General features: G+C 39.5%; 1 pseudogene across 1 annotated transcript in view; it reads left to right on the top strand.

Annotated features, from left to right (window-relative positions):
* LOC309660306 (large ribosomal subunit protein uL23 pseudogene) overlaps positions 1-13190 on the top strand; it is a 200004-nt pseudogene that overhangs the window by 182400 nt on the left and 4414 nt on the right. The window contains exon 2 of the transcript XR_014268348.1: positions 8393-12870. The product of XR_014268348.1 is annotated as a large ribosomal subunit protein uL23 pseudogene (transcript). The remainder of the gene's footprint in view (positions 1-8392; positions 12871-13190) is intronic.

Here is a 13190-nt window from a genome sequence, read left to right as displayed (position 1 = left end):
CTTAGAAGTCAATCCCTCACTCTTAACTTCAAGTAATCACTGATCTGTTTTCTGTCACCATAAATTAGTTGCCTTATCCAGTATTTCATTTAAATGGAGTCATATAGTATGTTGTGTTTTGTGCCTTGTTTCTTTATCTAAACATAATGTTTTTTATATTCATCCATGTCAGTAGATAATTCTCTTTTCATCGCAGAGTAAAATCCAGTGTATGAATATACCACAATTTATTTATCCATTCATCTGCTATTCCACAAATAAAGCTGCTATAAGCATTTCTGTTCCAGTCTTCTGTGAATATATGATTTAATTTCTCTTGAGTAAATACCTAGGAGTAGCATTGCTGGGCCATATAGCAAATATACTTTACCAACACTAATTAATAACTTTAATAAACTCTCATATCTATTTTAATCTGAATTCTCCAGTGTTACATAGAACTGTATATTGTCTTATATTCTCTAATTTCTTATTTAAGTCCTGCCTCCCTGCTAGGTAATAAACTCTCAGATGATAAGAGTTAAAGTTGTCATCTATTTCTTTTTTAACTTAAACAACTTAACACAGGGTTCTGGGCATATAAAATAAAGCTTGTCAGATTATAATGTGTTTTATTAACAGTACCCCACTAAACACAATGAGCCCAAGTTTTAGTCCTCTTTGAGTTGAATTTGTAAAGTTAAGTTTCACTGAGTGTGTTTCAGATAAACATAAATAACTCCTCCTTTTCCGTGTGGGTGAATTTGTGACATAATAGGGCCACTTGGATTTTTCTGAGACTCTTGCTGGAACCATCAGGAAATAGGTTCTAATGTTCCACTGGGGTAGGTAAGTTAAAGAAAGCAAGGCTAGGTTTGCTGTTGCTGTCTTTGCCACTTGGAGAGATTCTACCTGAAAATAAAGCCATCACAAATAATGCTGTATGATATAATTGAAAGTTGCTAAGAGGGGAAATCTTAAAAGTTTTTACCCCACACACACATAAAGATGGTTACTATGTGAGGTGATGGATGTATTAGCTAACTTTATCGTGGTAATCATTTTGCAATATATACATATATCAAATCATCACCTTGTATACCTTAAACTTACACAATGTGATATGTCAATTACATCTCAATAAAGCTGGGGAAAAAACAAAGCCGTCACAGAGGAAAGAGACAAATTCGTGATGACATGTTGAGACATCAAAACATGTTATCAGGTTCAAAACATGTTATCAGGTTCCACCAGTACTGGAACCTGTAAACTTTTCGTGGCTTATGCTAGTCTGAAATGAGTTTTATAACTTGTTATTGCAATAATACTCTTTAGTCCATTGCACCTTAGTAATACCAGCTCCAAATTAGCCACTCACTATACCAAAAATGAGCCGCAAGCAAAAGATATTTTCCTTTGAACACATTACCTTGGCCTCAACATCAAGGATAATATCTTGCCAATTTTCTTTAGAATCCATTGGAAGTTTAAAAAAAAATGATAAAGACACTGTAGTTGCATCTTTGTATACCTAAAATCATCACTAAAATTGAATTGGGGGTGGCGACTCAATGTTGAAAAATATCAGAAAGTAAGTTTTCTCATAAAGAACTGAAATTAAGACCCATGGAAAAGAAGCATTTAAGCATTGTCGGTCCAGTGACACATAACTGCGGTTATCTTACAGAGAGCCCCATTAGCGGTGAGCAGTGTTATTACTCTCGTATGCATTTTGGCTTGAATTTGCCAAATAATTGCCTCAATTATCTGCTTCACATTGGCCATGGGATCTTGGCCAGGACTTTCGTTTTTGTTTCTGGCTGGATCTCAGATTAGTGATCTCGCAAATAGTGGCAAGATGGGAATAAAGACACAGACCTACTAAAGAATGGACTTGAGGATATGGGGAGGGGGAGAGTTGAGATATGACAGGGTGAGAGAGTGTCATGGACATATATACACTACCAAATGTAGAATAGATAGCTAGTGGGAAGCGGCCACATAGCACAGGGAGATCAGCTCGGTGCTTTGTGACCGCCTGCGGGGGGTGGGATGGGGAGGGTGGGAGGGAGGGAGATGCAGGAGGGAGGAGATATGGGGATATATGTATATGTATAGCTGATTCACTTTGTTATAAAGCAGAAACTAACACACCATTGTGAAGCAATTATACTTCAATAAAGATGTTTAAAAAAAAAAAACAAACAAAAAAAAAAAACAAAAAAAAAAAACATCGTTATTGTGGCCGAGACATTATTCTTCTGTCAATTTATGCTGAGCAATCCTATTCAGAAAAACTGGTTTTGAAGTAGTGTATTGTTGGATAGAGAAAGGCATTCTCACTTAGGGCCGTTATAATTACATGTTGCCATAGTGACACTGGACAAATAGAGAAGATTTTTTCAGGTGCTTATTGCTTTCCAGGAAGATTCTCGTCAGATCTGGTAATTGTCAATGCTGGCCATCTTCCCCAGGCCAAGGAAAACCTGTCCTATCATCAGTTCTCATGCTCTGGTGGGAGGAGCGCTCAGTCCTTTTTACTGTCAACAGTAATCTCAGGACCATCTCAGCAAATCTGAGTCAAGGCAGCAGAGTTAGACCTTGGTCGTCCAGTGGCAGATGGCATTTTATCTTCTAACGCTACAGTGTCTGGGAGAGAGAGAGACGGAAATTGTAGGGCCGCCAAATACCCTCATTTGGTTTATTCAGATTCGAAAAGTATTTGTGAAACATCAACTTTTACATATATCTCATTTCAGTTTCAGCACAACCCTGTGAAGACTACTTAACACATGCAACAACAGGCACAAATATCAGAACCATTATGTTGAGTAAAGGGAGCCAGAGTCTACAGGTGCAAACAGAATGACTCCATCTATGTGAAGTTTAGCAATAGGCAAAGCTAATTTATGATGATGGAAGTCACATGTCTGTCCTCGTGTGCACCATTTCTCAGCTTACAGAGTAGAGGACTGTGAGATGCATTGTGCTTTCAGCTCTGCACTCACTAGTGCGAAACCACAGGTAAACTTCAGCCCTTTCATTGCTAAACTGAAGTCCCCTGCAGCTCCAATTCCTGGAGTATTATCTAGAAAACTCCTTTCTATCCATCCCTTCCAGAGGGTAGGATTGACTGAAAGGGTCCCTAGGGAATTTTCTGGGTGTTGGACGTGTTCCATATTTTAATTGGTTGGGGGTTACACAGGGGTATATATTTGTTAAAACTCATCATGCCATGCATTTAAAATCCATACATGTTACTGACGGTAAAAGTGCAAAAAAATGTAAAAAGAAAAACTTGATGAGTTACTCTTTTGACCCATATTCTACTCATGGGACAAGTGAGACTAAGAATGAGGTGATGGTTTGCCCACGTTCATGGTGGGAGTTGGGAAACCTATACTATCTGATGAGAATTGCGATTTTATCTTGTGTACTTTTGCACTTTTGTAGTAAGATTTTCACCATAACATTAATTATGAGCCTAATGCACTTTGTATTCAGTACATTAGACGAAAACAAAACAAAAATGAAAGGATGTATTCCCCACAATCAACTCTGTTTATCTGCATACTTAGATTTTACAGAGAGAAATGGCAACGAGTCTTTGTTTTTTCCCTGGGAAAAGCAAAGAGAGGCTGTCCAGCAGGTGAGGTCATAGTGATGCCACTCAATCAACAGTGTCCTGAGACTTCTGACAGAGTCCCGATAGGTGTTTTTCTTTAGAGATGTAAAAAATGTGACATAACAGCTTTCAGTCTGCGAAGTAGTTCCTAGATAAACAATCCCTAAGCAAATCACCTCTCACCTTGTTAAAAACACAGATTCTAATTTAGTGGGTCTAAAGTGAGGCTCGCCAACTTGAAATTCTAATAAATTCCAAGATGGTGATGATGTTGCTGGTCCTTGGACCACACTTTGAGTGGCAAAGATGAGGTTATTAAAACTGTAATTGAATCTGCAATTTACCTAAGGTCTCAAACTCAAGAGGTGAGCTGAAAACAGGACCCATGATGATGAGTATCTATAGATTTTCTGCCGTCCTATAAGAAACAAGATGAGAAGGCATATAAATAAATATAAACATGGGGACTGGGGAGAAAATTTGTTGTAGCCATTTATTCAAATGACTTGTCTAGAGTATCTGAATGCGAGTAATTGGTTCCATTTTTATCACTCTGATTCTACGTACAAAGCTTTAGGTTAGTGTTTTTCTAGACACTTCTAGACAATTTCCAATGTAGAAGTTACTCTTGTAATCAAGGATACATTTGTAATCTTGGAAATTGTAGAATGAAGTAGTGACCCACAAAAATGTTTGATGACCGCAACACACGCACATGAAAGTTCGTTATTGACGTGGTACCCATCCTCCTAAATGGCCTTCAGTAATCCCTGCCTTTTGGTATCCCCACCGTTGTGTAATCCTCTTCCACATTAATTGGGGCTGACCCCTGGGAAACCAATGAGATGATGATGTGTGACTTCCAAAGACAGATCATAAAAGACATCCTGGCTCTGCCTTGTTTGCTCTTGGACTGTTCACTCTGGCAGGAGCCAGTCACCCACCATGTTATGAAGATTCTCAAGCAGCCCATGTAGCCCCACGGGAAGAACTGAGACCTCCTGCCAACAGCCATGAAGGGAGTGGATTATCCAAGACATGGATCCTCCAGCTCCAGAACTTTGAAGCACTTAGTAACTAAGATAGTACTGTATTTGTAATATAATACACTATTTACAATAGCCAGGACATGGAGCAACCTAAATGTCCATTGACAGAGGAATGGATAAAGAAGATGTGGTACATATATGCAGTGGAATATTACTGAGCCAGAAAAAAGAATGAAATGATGCCATTTTGCACAGCAACATGGATGCAACTAGAGATTATCATACTAAGTGAAGTAAGTCAGACAGAGAAAGACAAATACCATATGATACCATTTACATGCAGAATCTAAAAAAAATGAGACAAATGAACTTATTTACAAAACAGAAACAGACTCAGAGATTTAAAAAAAAACTTATGGTTACCAAAGGGGAAACACTGGGGGGAGGGATAAATTAGGAGTTTGGGATTAACACACACACACTACTATGTGCAAAATAAATAACCAACAAAGACCTACTGTATAGCGCAGGGAACTCTACTCAATACTCTGTAATAACCTATATGGGAAAAGAATCTGAAAAAGAATTTATATATGTGTATGTATAACTGATTCACTTTGCTGTACACCTGAAATGAATACAACATTGTAAATCAACTATACTCCAATAAAATTTAAAAAAAAAAGAAAAGAGGGAGAAACTCTGCATTTGGCAGATATAAGACTTGATTTAGAAAAGTAGCCTCTGTAGTAAGTCCAAAATATGTTATCTAAATATAATCACACCCTATCTGAATCAAGAGTTCTTCTGATTTCATGGTTACCAGGTTCCAATCCCAAAGAAATAGATTTTTCAGTGGAGGAAACAAGATAAAAATGTAAAATTGGAAATTGGAACATTTACATTATGGTAATGAATAAAACCAGTAAGTTATGTGATCTATTATTACGTTATGTTCTATGCTCAGGAATGTCTTGATGAAGCCTTAGGTTAGGAACCTAGCAGAGGAAATAAGGAAGAACAGAGATGAATTATTTTGAATTATTGATAGGACTTCATGATAAATTGAGTTGGTATATAAAGAAGAAGGAAGGAAGAAGACACCTTTAAGAATTTGTGCCTGTTTGATAGAAGATTAATGACACACACCATTGAATAAAATAGATTTGCTGGGAAGATAAGCCAGGATTTTAGAGATAGGGAAGAGGATGGAGGGTTTTATTTTGAGATGCATTGAGTTCCACATAATAAGAAACCCTAGGAGAAAATGCTTTCTTCTTGATTTTTACTGTCCTCTTGTACTACATATTGGTGATATTTTTTTTTCTCATTTTGAAACCCCATCCCTGAAAAACAGAGATAGCCGATATATTTATTATACTTATGAAAAAAAAAACTTATCAAGTAAGAGTCTTAGCAATATGTTCAATACGGAGAGTTGGGGATTGTCTAAAATCCAGCTTTCCCCAAAACCAAGCTATGGTTCTTTCCAGCTGGAATATCCTGTGATCACTGCACAGCTTTCTTCATACTGGCTCTTGGTCCCTTGGTGTCTAGAATTAGTCATTGTTTTGAAATAGGAAAGTGTTTGGCTAAATGTTTTTGATAGGGGTTTAATACAGTGTCTGTCTCTTGGTGGGTTCCTGGTAGGTTTTAGCTTTTAACTTTGAACAATTAGAAATCCAACGCTGTGAATTCACCAAAAATGGTAAGGCTTTGGGAAATCCGTCAATGCAGCCAAACTCACAGAAGACTGATTTGTGAACCTGAATGCCAAAGTGTTAATTGACTAATGGCCATATACGATTCTAACAACTGGAATATCCAGTAAAGGATATTGTTAGTTGTCAGACTTTTTTTTTAGTTGTCAAACTCTTTTATCCGTACACCTCTTCCCTTAATGATTTCCAGAATCATGGTTTGTCTTTCATTAACTGCATTTTTAGAGTGTCTTCTCAGTGAAATTTTAGAAAGATAAGTTAATGTAATGGACAACATATTTACAAATAATACTTTTGAGCTAAGTGACTTGGGTGAACATGACTTTTTTTTTTTTTAATTTATTTATTTTTGGCTGTGTTGGGTCTTCGTTTCTGTGCGAGGGCTTCCTCTAGTTGCAGTGAGCGGGGGCCACTCTTCATCGCGGTGCGCGGGCCTCTCACTATCGCGGCCTCTCTTGTTGCGGAGCACAGGCTCCAGACGCGCAGGCTCAGTAATTGTGGCTCATGGGCCTAGTTGCTCCGCGGCATGTGGGATCTTCCCAGACCAGGGCTCGAGCCCGTGTCCCCTGCATTGGCAGGCAGATTCTCAACCACTGCGCCACCAGAGAAGCCCCCGAACATGACTTTTTTGACTCGTATTCTTCTATTTTGTAATGATAGCTTCTTAGCTTTCTCTTTAGTGGGTAGACAGTTGATCCATTTTAACAAGAAAGGGACCTGAATGAAAAAAATATAGCTAAACGAATAGCTGAGTTATAACTACAGTAGCATTAAGTGTAAACAAACCTATGATAGATTCTCAACAAATTGGAGGAATTTTAATTTGATAATAAACTTCAAGCAATTTACTTCAAAGACATTTGAGGCTAATAGGCTATTTATATGTTGCCTGAGGGGGGAAATATTTCCTTCGGCTGACTTATTGATTTGTTGCCTTTTAACAGAAAACTATGCTGATCTAATTACGAAAAAGGGTTAAAAGCTAATAACTTCAGTCCATAATGGCACAAAATGACTGATGGTCTAACAGAAGCAACCGCGCATGAATCTTTAGCCAGAAACTTGAAATACCATCTCAATAGTGGGAGTGGGGTTTGAAATACTGCCACCAATTTTTCTTTCTACATCAAGTGATGTTAAAATAGCTAAATGGTGTTGTAATTGGACCCATGGTGTAGCAGTCACTTATGACGGAGTCTTTACATTTTATTTGCTTATAGTCTTCTGATTTATTAATTTTTTAAAAACAAAATTCCTGTTATGCTAATATGCTCACCAGTGAAGTGCTATGCCACAAGCTTCTTCAAAAACCAATTTCTTTTAAGTCAGTATGAGGGTCATGAAGGGGCCATAATCAGTGGATCAACCTCAGGAATCCTGAGAAGTCAAGGCAGATCACCAAGTATCCATAGAAATCCTTCCCCCCAACCCTGCCAATGTGGGAATTAAAAAAGGAATGTGAGAGCTTATGGTTGGGACCACATAAGTTGGTTTTAAGACTTTCATAGAAAGCCCTTGAGATGGGAAAAGCTATATAGCATGGGTACCATTTTGAGACATGAAACCAAAACAAGTGTGTGAAAGCTATTCACTATTTACAAGATTTTCTGGTCTAGTTCAGTCTAGCCTCGAATGACCGCTACACTTAAGATTCAGACTTCTTTGCCCTGGGAAGAAAGAGCTGTGCTTGTAGGTCGAGCTGGGGGAGCTCTTGGGTGGTGTTGGAGCCCAGGGTTAGGAGAGCTTATCAGTAGCACCAGATAGTCCATTAACAGCATGAAGCTGGGATGGAGGGGGCAGCACTGGCTCTTCGTGACCATAGGTGTTGCTGGTAGCAGAGGACCAGAGACTTGAGAAGGCCATCGAGAGCAGCTTAATTAACCCCTGGGCATTGAGAGTAGGACTCAGTAAAGTTTGAGACCTAAATATTTTGTTTTGAGGAAGAGAGTGCAATTTCTATTACCTTGTCTCTACTAAGAAGAAGATAAAAATCAACAATTCCACCACCCCTTCCCCAGACATAATGATAAGTAATCTGCAGGTGTATATACTCTTTTAAAAATATATACATATTGGAGTAGAGTTGATTTACAATGTTGTGTTAGTTTCAGGTGTATGGCATGGTGATTCAGTTATATGTAAACATATATTCATTCTTTTTCAGATTATTTTCTTATAATAGGTTATTACAGAATATTGAATAGAGTTCCCTGTGCTATACAGTAGGTCCTTGTTGGTTATCTATTTTATATAGAGTAGTGTGTGTATGTTAATCCCAAGCTCCTAAGTTATCCCTCCCCCTCCATGTTTCTTCTTTGGTAACCATAAGTTTGCTTTCGAAATCTGTGAGTCTGTTTCTATTTTGTAAATAAGTTCATTTATATCATTTAAAAAAATTAGATTCCACATATGGTTGATATCATATGATATCTTTCTCTGTCTGACTTACTTCACTTAGTAGGCGTATATACTCTTGAAAGTGTTTCTTTCTTGCTAACTTGCTTATTTACTTTTTCCCTTCTATCCAGCCTGCTAGATTTTTTTGAATTAAAGCTACATCACGAACTTCTTTCCATATCATTACTTATTCTTCCATAATTTAATTTTTAGTGGCTATTTAATGTTTAGTTGTAAGATTTCACTATCATTGGTAATTAAGGTCATTGTCAAAATTATTTTTATTGTAACCTCTATCCTTGTTTTGCTTTGTTTTCTTGTGGTTGAAAACTATGCCCCAAAATATCTTCAACTCCTCAGTTCAGTTGCCTTTACTTTCCTGTTTCTCACTGTCTGTTGTGCAGGCCAGGAGTGAACTTGGGGTCTTCTTTGCTTTTCTCCTGGCCTCCTCCAGGGGTCTCCTCCACTTAGTTTAGAGAACGGGCCTCAGTGCTCTACCCAGAGGCCTGATACTAGAGGCAATTTCTGTATTTATGGGAACTGGAGGGGGCTGGGGTAGGGGGATGGGATTGTCCTGTCTATTTCTCTTTAGTTCCTTGCTCTTCTAACAGTGATCCGTGAACCAGCAAGGTGGGCAGCCCCTGGGGGTGGTTAAAAATACAGAATCTCAGGCCCCACCCCAAGCCTGTTGAATTAGAATCTGCGTTTCGGATGATACTCTAGAGATTCATATGTAGGTGAAATACTGAGAAGCACTGCTTTAGTTGGTTGCCATTAATTTTCCTTTGATTATTCCTACAGCAGTGATTTCCAAATTTGTCTTCATATGGGAATCGCCAGGGAGGCTTACGGGAATGCTCATGTTGCATCCCTCCCCTAGAGACTGTGATTTGATTGGTCTGGGGTGTGGCTTGGACATTGGAAGGTTTACAAAATGCCCAGATTCAAATGTGCAGCCAAGTTTAGGAAATACTGCTCTATGCCTCCTAAAGTGATTCTGTCTTGTTTGAAAATTTTTCCCGGGGCCCCATCCTACCCTATTTTGGATTGTAGTTTTCTCTACCTATCAATTCTATTCTATCTGCTTCCCATTTTTCAGAAGTTCCTATAAAATTTTGTTCCATTAATGATATGTGTTCCCTTTATTCTTTGATGCAGTTATATATTTAAACTGTGTGGCGTAAGTCTTTCTAAAGGAAAATATAATCCAGGTAGAGTAGTCATATGTTGGTTATAGGTTGATATTTCTTTTCCTCCATTTTCTTTTTTGCTGCTCCTTCTTTCTGGCATGGCCAGATTCCTCCAAATCCAACATGGCTATACCATCATCAACCCCTTGTTCTCAGCTCTTGGTCTATCTTTTTGATTCCTCATTTTCTCTGTTGGTGTTCCCGAGGACTGTAGTTGCAACAGAGTTTCTCAGCAGTGGCACCATTGACATTTGGAGCCAGAGAATTATTGTACAGGAGTGATTGTCGGATGTTCAGCAGCATTCCTGACCTTTACCCACTAGATGCCAGTAGTACTTCTCACCCCACCCACTGCATTTGTGACAGAAATAGTTCAAAGATTGCCAAATGCTCCATAGGGAGCAAAATTCCCTCTCGGTGGAGGACCACTGAGCTATAGGATCGTCAAGAGTTCTCCATGGTTAGTAAATAGTGCAACAAGTACATTTAAAAATATCATTTTTGTGTAACAGTCTTTACTATCTTCGTGACACGTACTATTTTTTTCCATCAATTTTATTTCATCTACCGATGTTCTGGAATAGTCCTGAGTTCATGAAATCATATTCTTTACTATGAAAATGGTTCAGCTCATACAGAATGAAATGGATGTAATTATTGAGTTTGTAAGATTTTCCAAATGAAATTCACACACACACACACACACACACACACACACACACACACACAGAGTGCATGGGAGAGATTATAGAGGTCATAGCCAAAGGGTCCCGATATTAGAATAAGGAAAAATGATTGCTCCACTAATGGTCTGAATGGACTGAATTGTGGCTAAAATTACCTTATTTTGGAAAATAAGAACACATTTCCCCAACATGCTGATCCATCACTTCTAGCCCCAGGGTTAAGTTGCGAAGATTCCATCTTTATTATAGTCCTTTTGAGATGAAAGGAGTATATGCCAGAATGTGTCTTTTATTTCACACCAGGGAACCTAGCTCAGCCAATGCTTTCTTAAATACTCACAGCTCTAGTGAACTAAAGGCCCTACATGAACACATTCTGAAAACAGATAAGAGAAATATAAATAGAAGCACACATCCCCAGCTTCCTGCTTCCTTTCTGATGGGATCTGCTGGAGATAAGACATATCCTAAGTCTACCAGGCACAGGGCACATGCAGTAGTATTCATGGAAATGAATAATTCAGTGTTTCCAAAGGGAATTTCATTTTAGGTACACAACTGTATTTCCTTTAAGCAACATTTGGTTCATGCTAATGGTCTTCCATTCAGTTGAAGAAGGTTGCAGATCAGCAGGGAGTGTTTGAAACAGATTTCCAACTGGAAACTAAATTGTTGCCTGGATGAGGCAAGCTTTGGCTTGGTGTAGATTAAAGTGGTTTCTGTTTTGCTTTGCATTTCTAAAGCCTATGTTTGGGCACCAGGTTCTTTCCCCCTTGAGCTCTGCAGGGAATGAAACCGAGAAGGACCCTGTGGGCTCCTGGGCATGGAAGCCTTTCTGTGTCCCCTGTTTCTTGTTTGTAGGGAACAGACTCCAGCCTCCATGACCTTCCCTGAGTTCCAACAGGTAAATTCAAACAGTTGCTGATCAGGGAAGGGAGGGGATGCAGAGACAAGGGAGGAACATTCAAGAAACAATAGTGCAGCCTTGGGGCAGGGTCCTGGTTCCCCCTCAAGGGGTACACATAACAATATCTTTGAGCTCTTCTGCAGAACTAAACCCCCAACAAATGGAAGATGTTAGCATTCTTCATTCCAGAGAAGAGGTCAGATTAAAGGAACCAGAGAAGCTCATCAAGAGACCACTTGAGACCAGCTTAAAGGAGCACAGGCCCTGCACACACCCTGATCCTTATCAGCAACCTTGCCCTTGAACCATTGCTATAAAACTCCTCCCCAAATCCACCTCTCACCACCCCCCCCGCCTCCCCCAAGTTGGGACACACAGTCTTGAGGGCACGAGCCCGATGTGGCCCCCTTTGCCTGGGAAAGCAATAAAGCTGTTCTTTTCTACTTCACCCAAAGCTCTGTCTCTGAGATTTGATTCGGCACCAGTTCACAGAGGCCGAGTTTTCAGCATCAGAAAGAGGGGCCTTCCTTTCGGGGTGGCTCACTTCCCCAGGCCTGGCCCTGAACAAGCCTGGCACTGAGTTTCTCTGGACACTGCTGACCTTTAGCAGGGGTGTTGCTGAGTGATTTGTCTGCAATGTGTCAGAGACACTAGAAACTTTCTTTGGCCGAGTACAAGTGGAGCAAATTAAAAAGAGAAAGTTTGTGTCAGAACTTATTTTATTTCAGGCCGCATTTTTGTTTCTTTGGATTGGAAAGGCCATAGATTCCTTCATTTCATTTCATTTCTTTCACTCCCTTCAGCTTTTCTCTCTTGTTTGCTAAACTGTCATGAACAGTTTTGGAAACTAGCAGCAAATGGACTTGCCCCCATCACTTGGCTTGCAGCTCTGCATGTGATCAGTGTGGCCTCTGTGGGTGGCATTCTCTTAGCAACCTGAAAACTTCACTTAGTTCACCTTTGCTTTGGCCTGAAATTGTCAAAACAATTGACTCAAAAGTGCAGTTGGATTCTGAAGTCTCCAGAAAACCCTTCAATCCTTCACGTTCTTTTTTTATCTTGTAGGTTACATTAACCAATGCTTCCCGTAGTGCCACGGGCTTTTACAATAAACATTTTGGAATAAATGGATGCCTATTAGCTATCATTAAAAACAGGAAAAATTAATAGTCATAACAGTCATGATAATAATAAGTGGTCTAGTATCACACATTTGTCTGATACTTTCTATGTGCTGGAACAAATGCTTTTCTACATTTTACCACATTTTTATCCTCACAACAACCCTGATGTTATAAGGCCATGTTAGAGCCAACCTGTCTACCACCTTCTGAAATTCAGCTCTGGAAACTGTGACAAGTGATGTGGATCTTCAGGCATTCTTTTTTTTTTTTTTTTTTTTTATTTATTTATTTATTTATTTATTTATGGCTGTGTTGGATCTTCGTTTCTGTGCGAGGGCTTTCTCTAGTTGCGGCAAGTGGGGGCCACTCTTCATCGCGGTGCACGGGCCTCTCACTATCGCAGACTCTCCTGTTGCAGAGCACAGGCTCCAGTCGCGCAGGCTCAGTAATTGTGGCTCACGGGCTCACTTGCTCCGCGGCATGTGGAATCTTCCCAGACCAGGGCTCGAACCCGTGTCTCCTGCATTGGCAGGCAGGTTCTCAACCACTGCGCCACCAGGGAAGCCCTTCAG

Source organism: Balaenoptera physalus (assembly GCF_965194825.1).
Source record: "Balaenoptera physalus genome assembly, chromosome: 4".
NCBI lineage: Eukaryota > Metazoa > Chordata > Mammalia > Artiodactyla > Balaenopteridae > Balaenoptera > Balaenoptera physalus.
The sequence above is the reverse complement of the archived record's forward strand: the minus strand, read 5'-3'. Positions and strand labels throughout refer to the sequence as shown.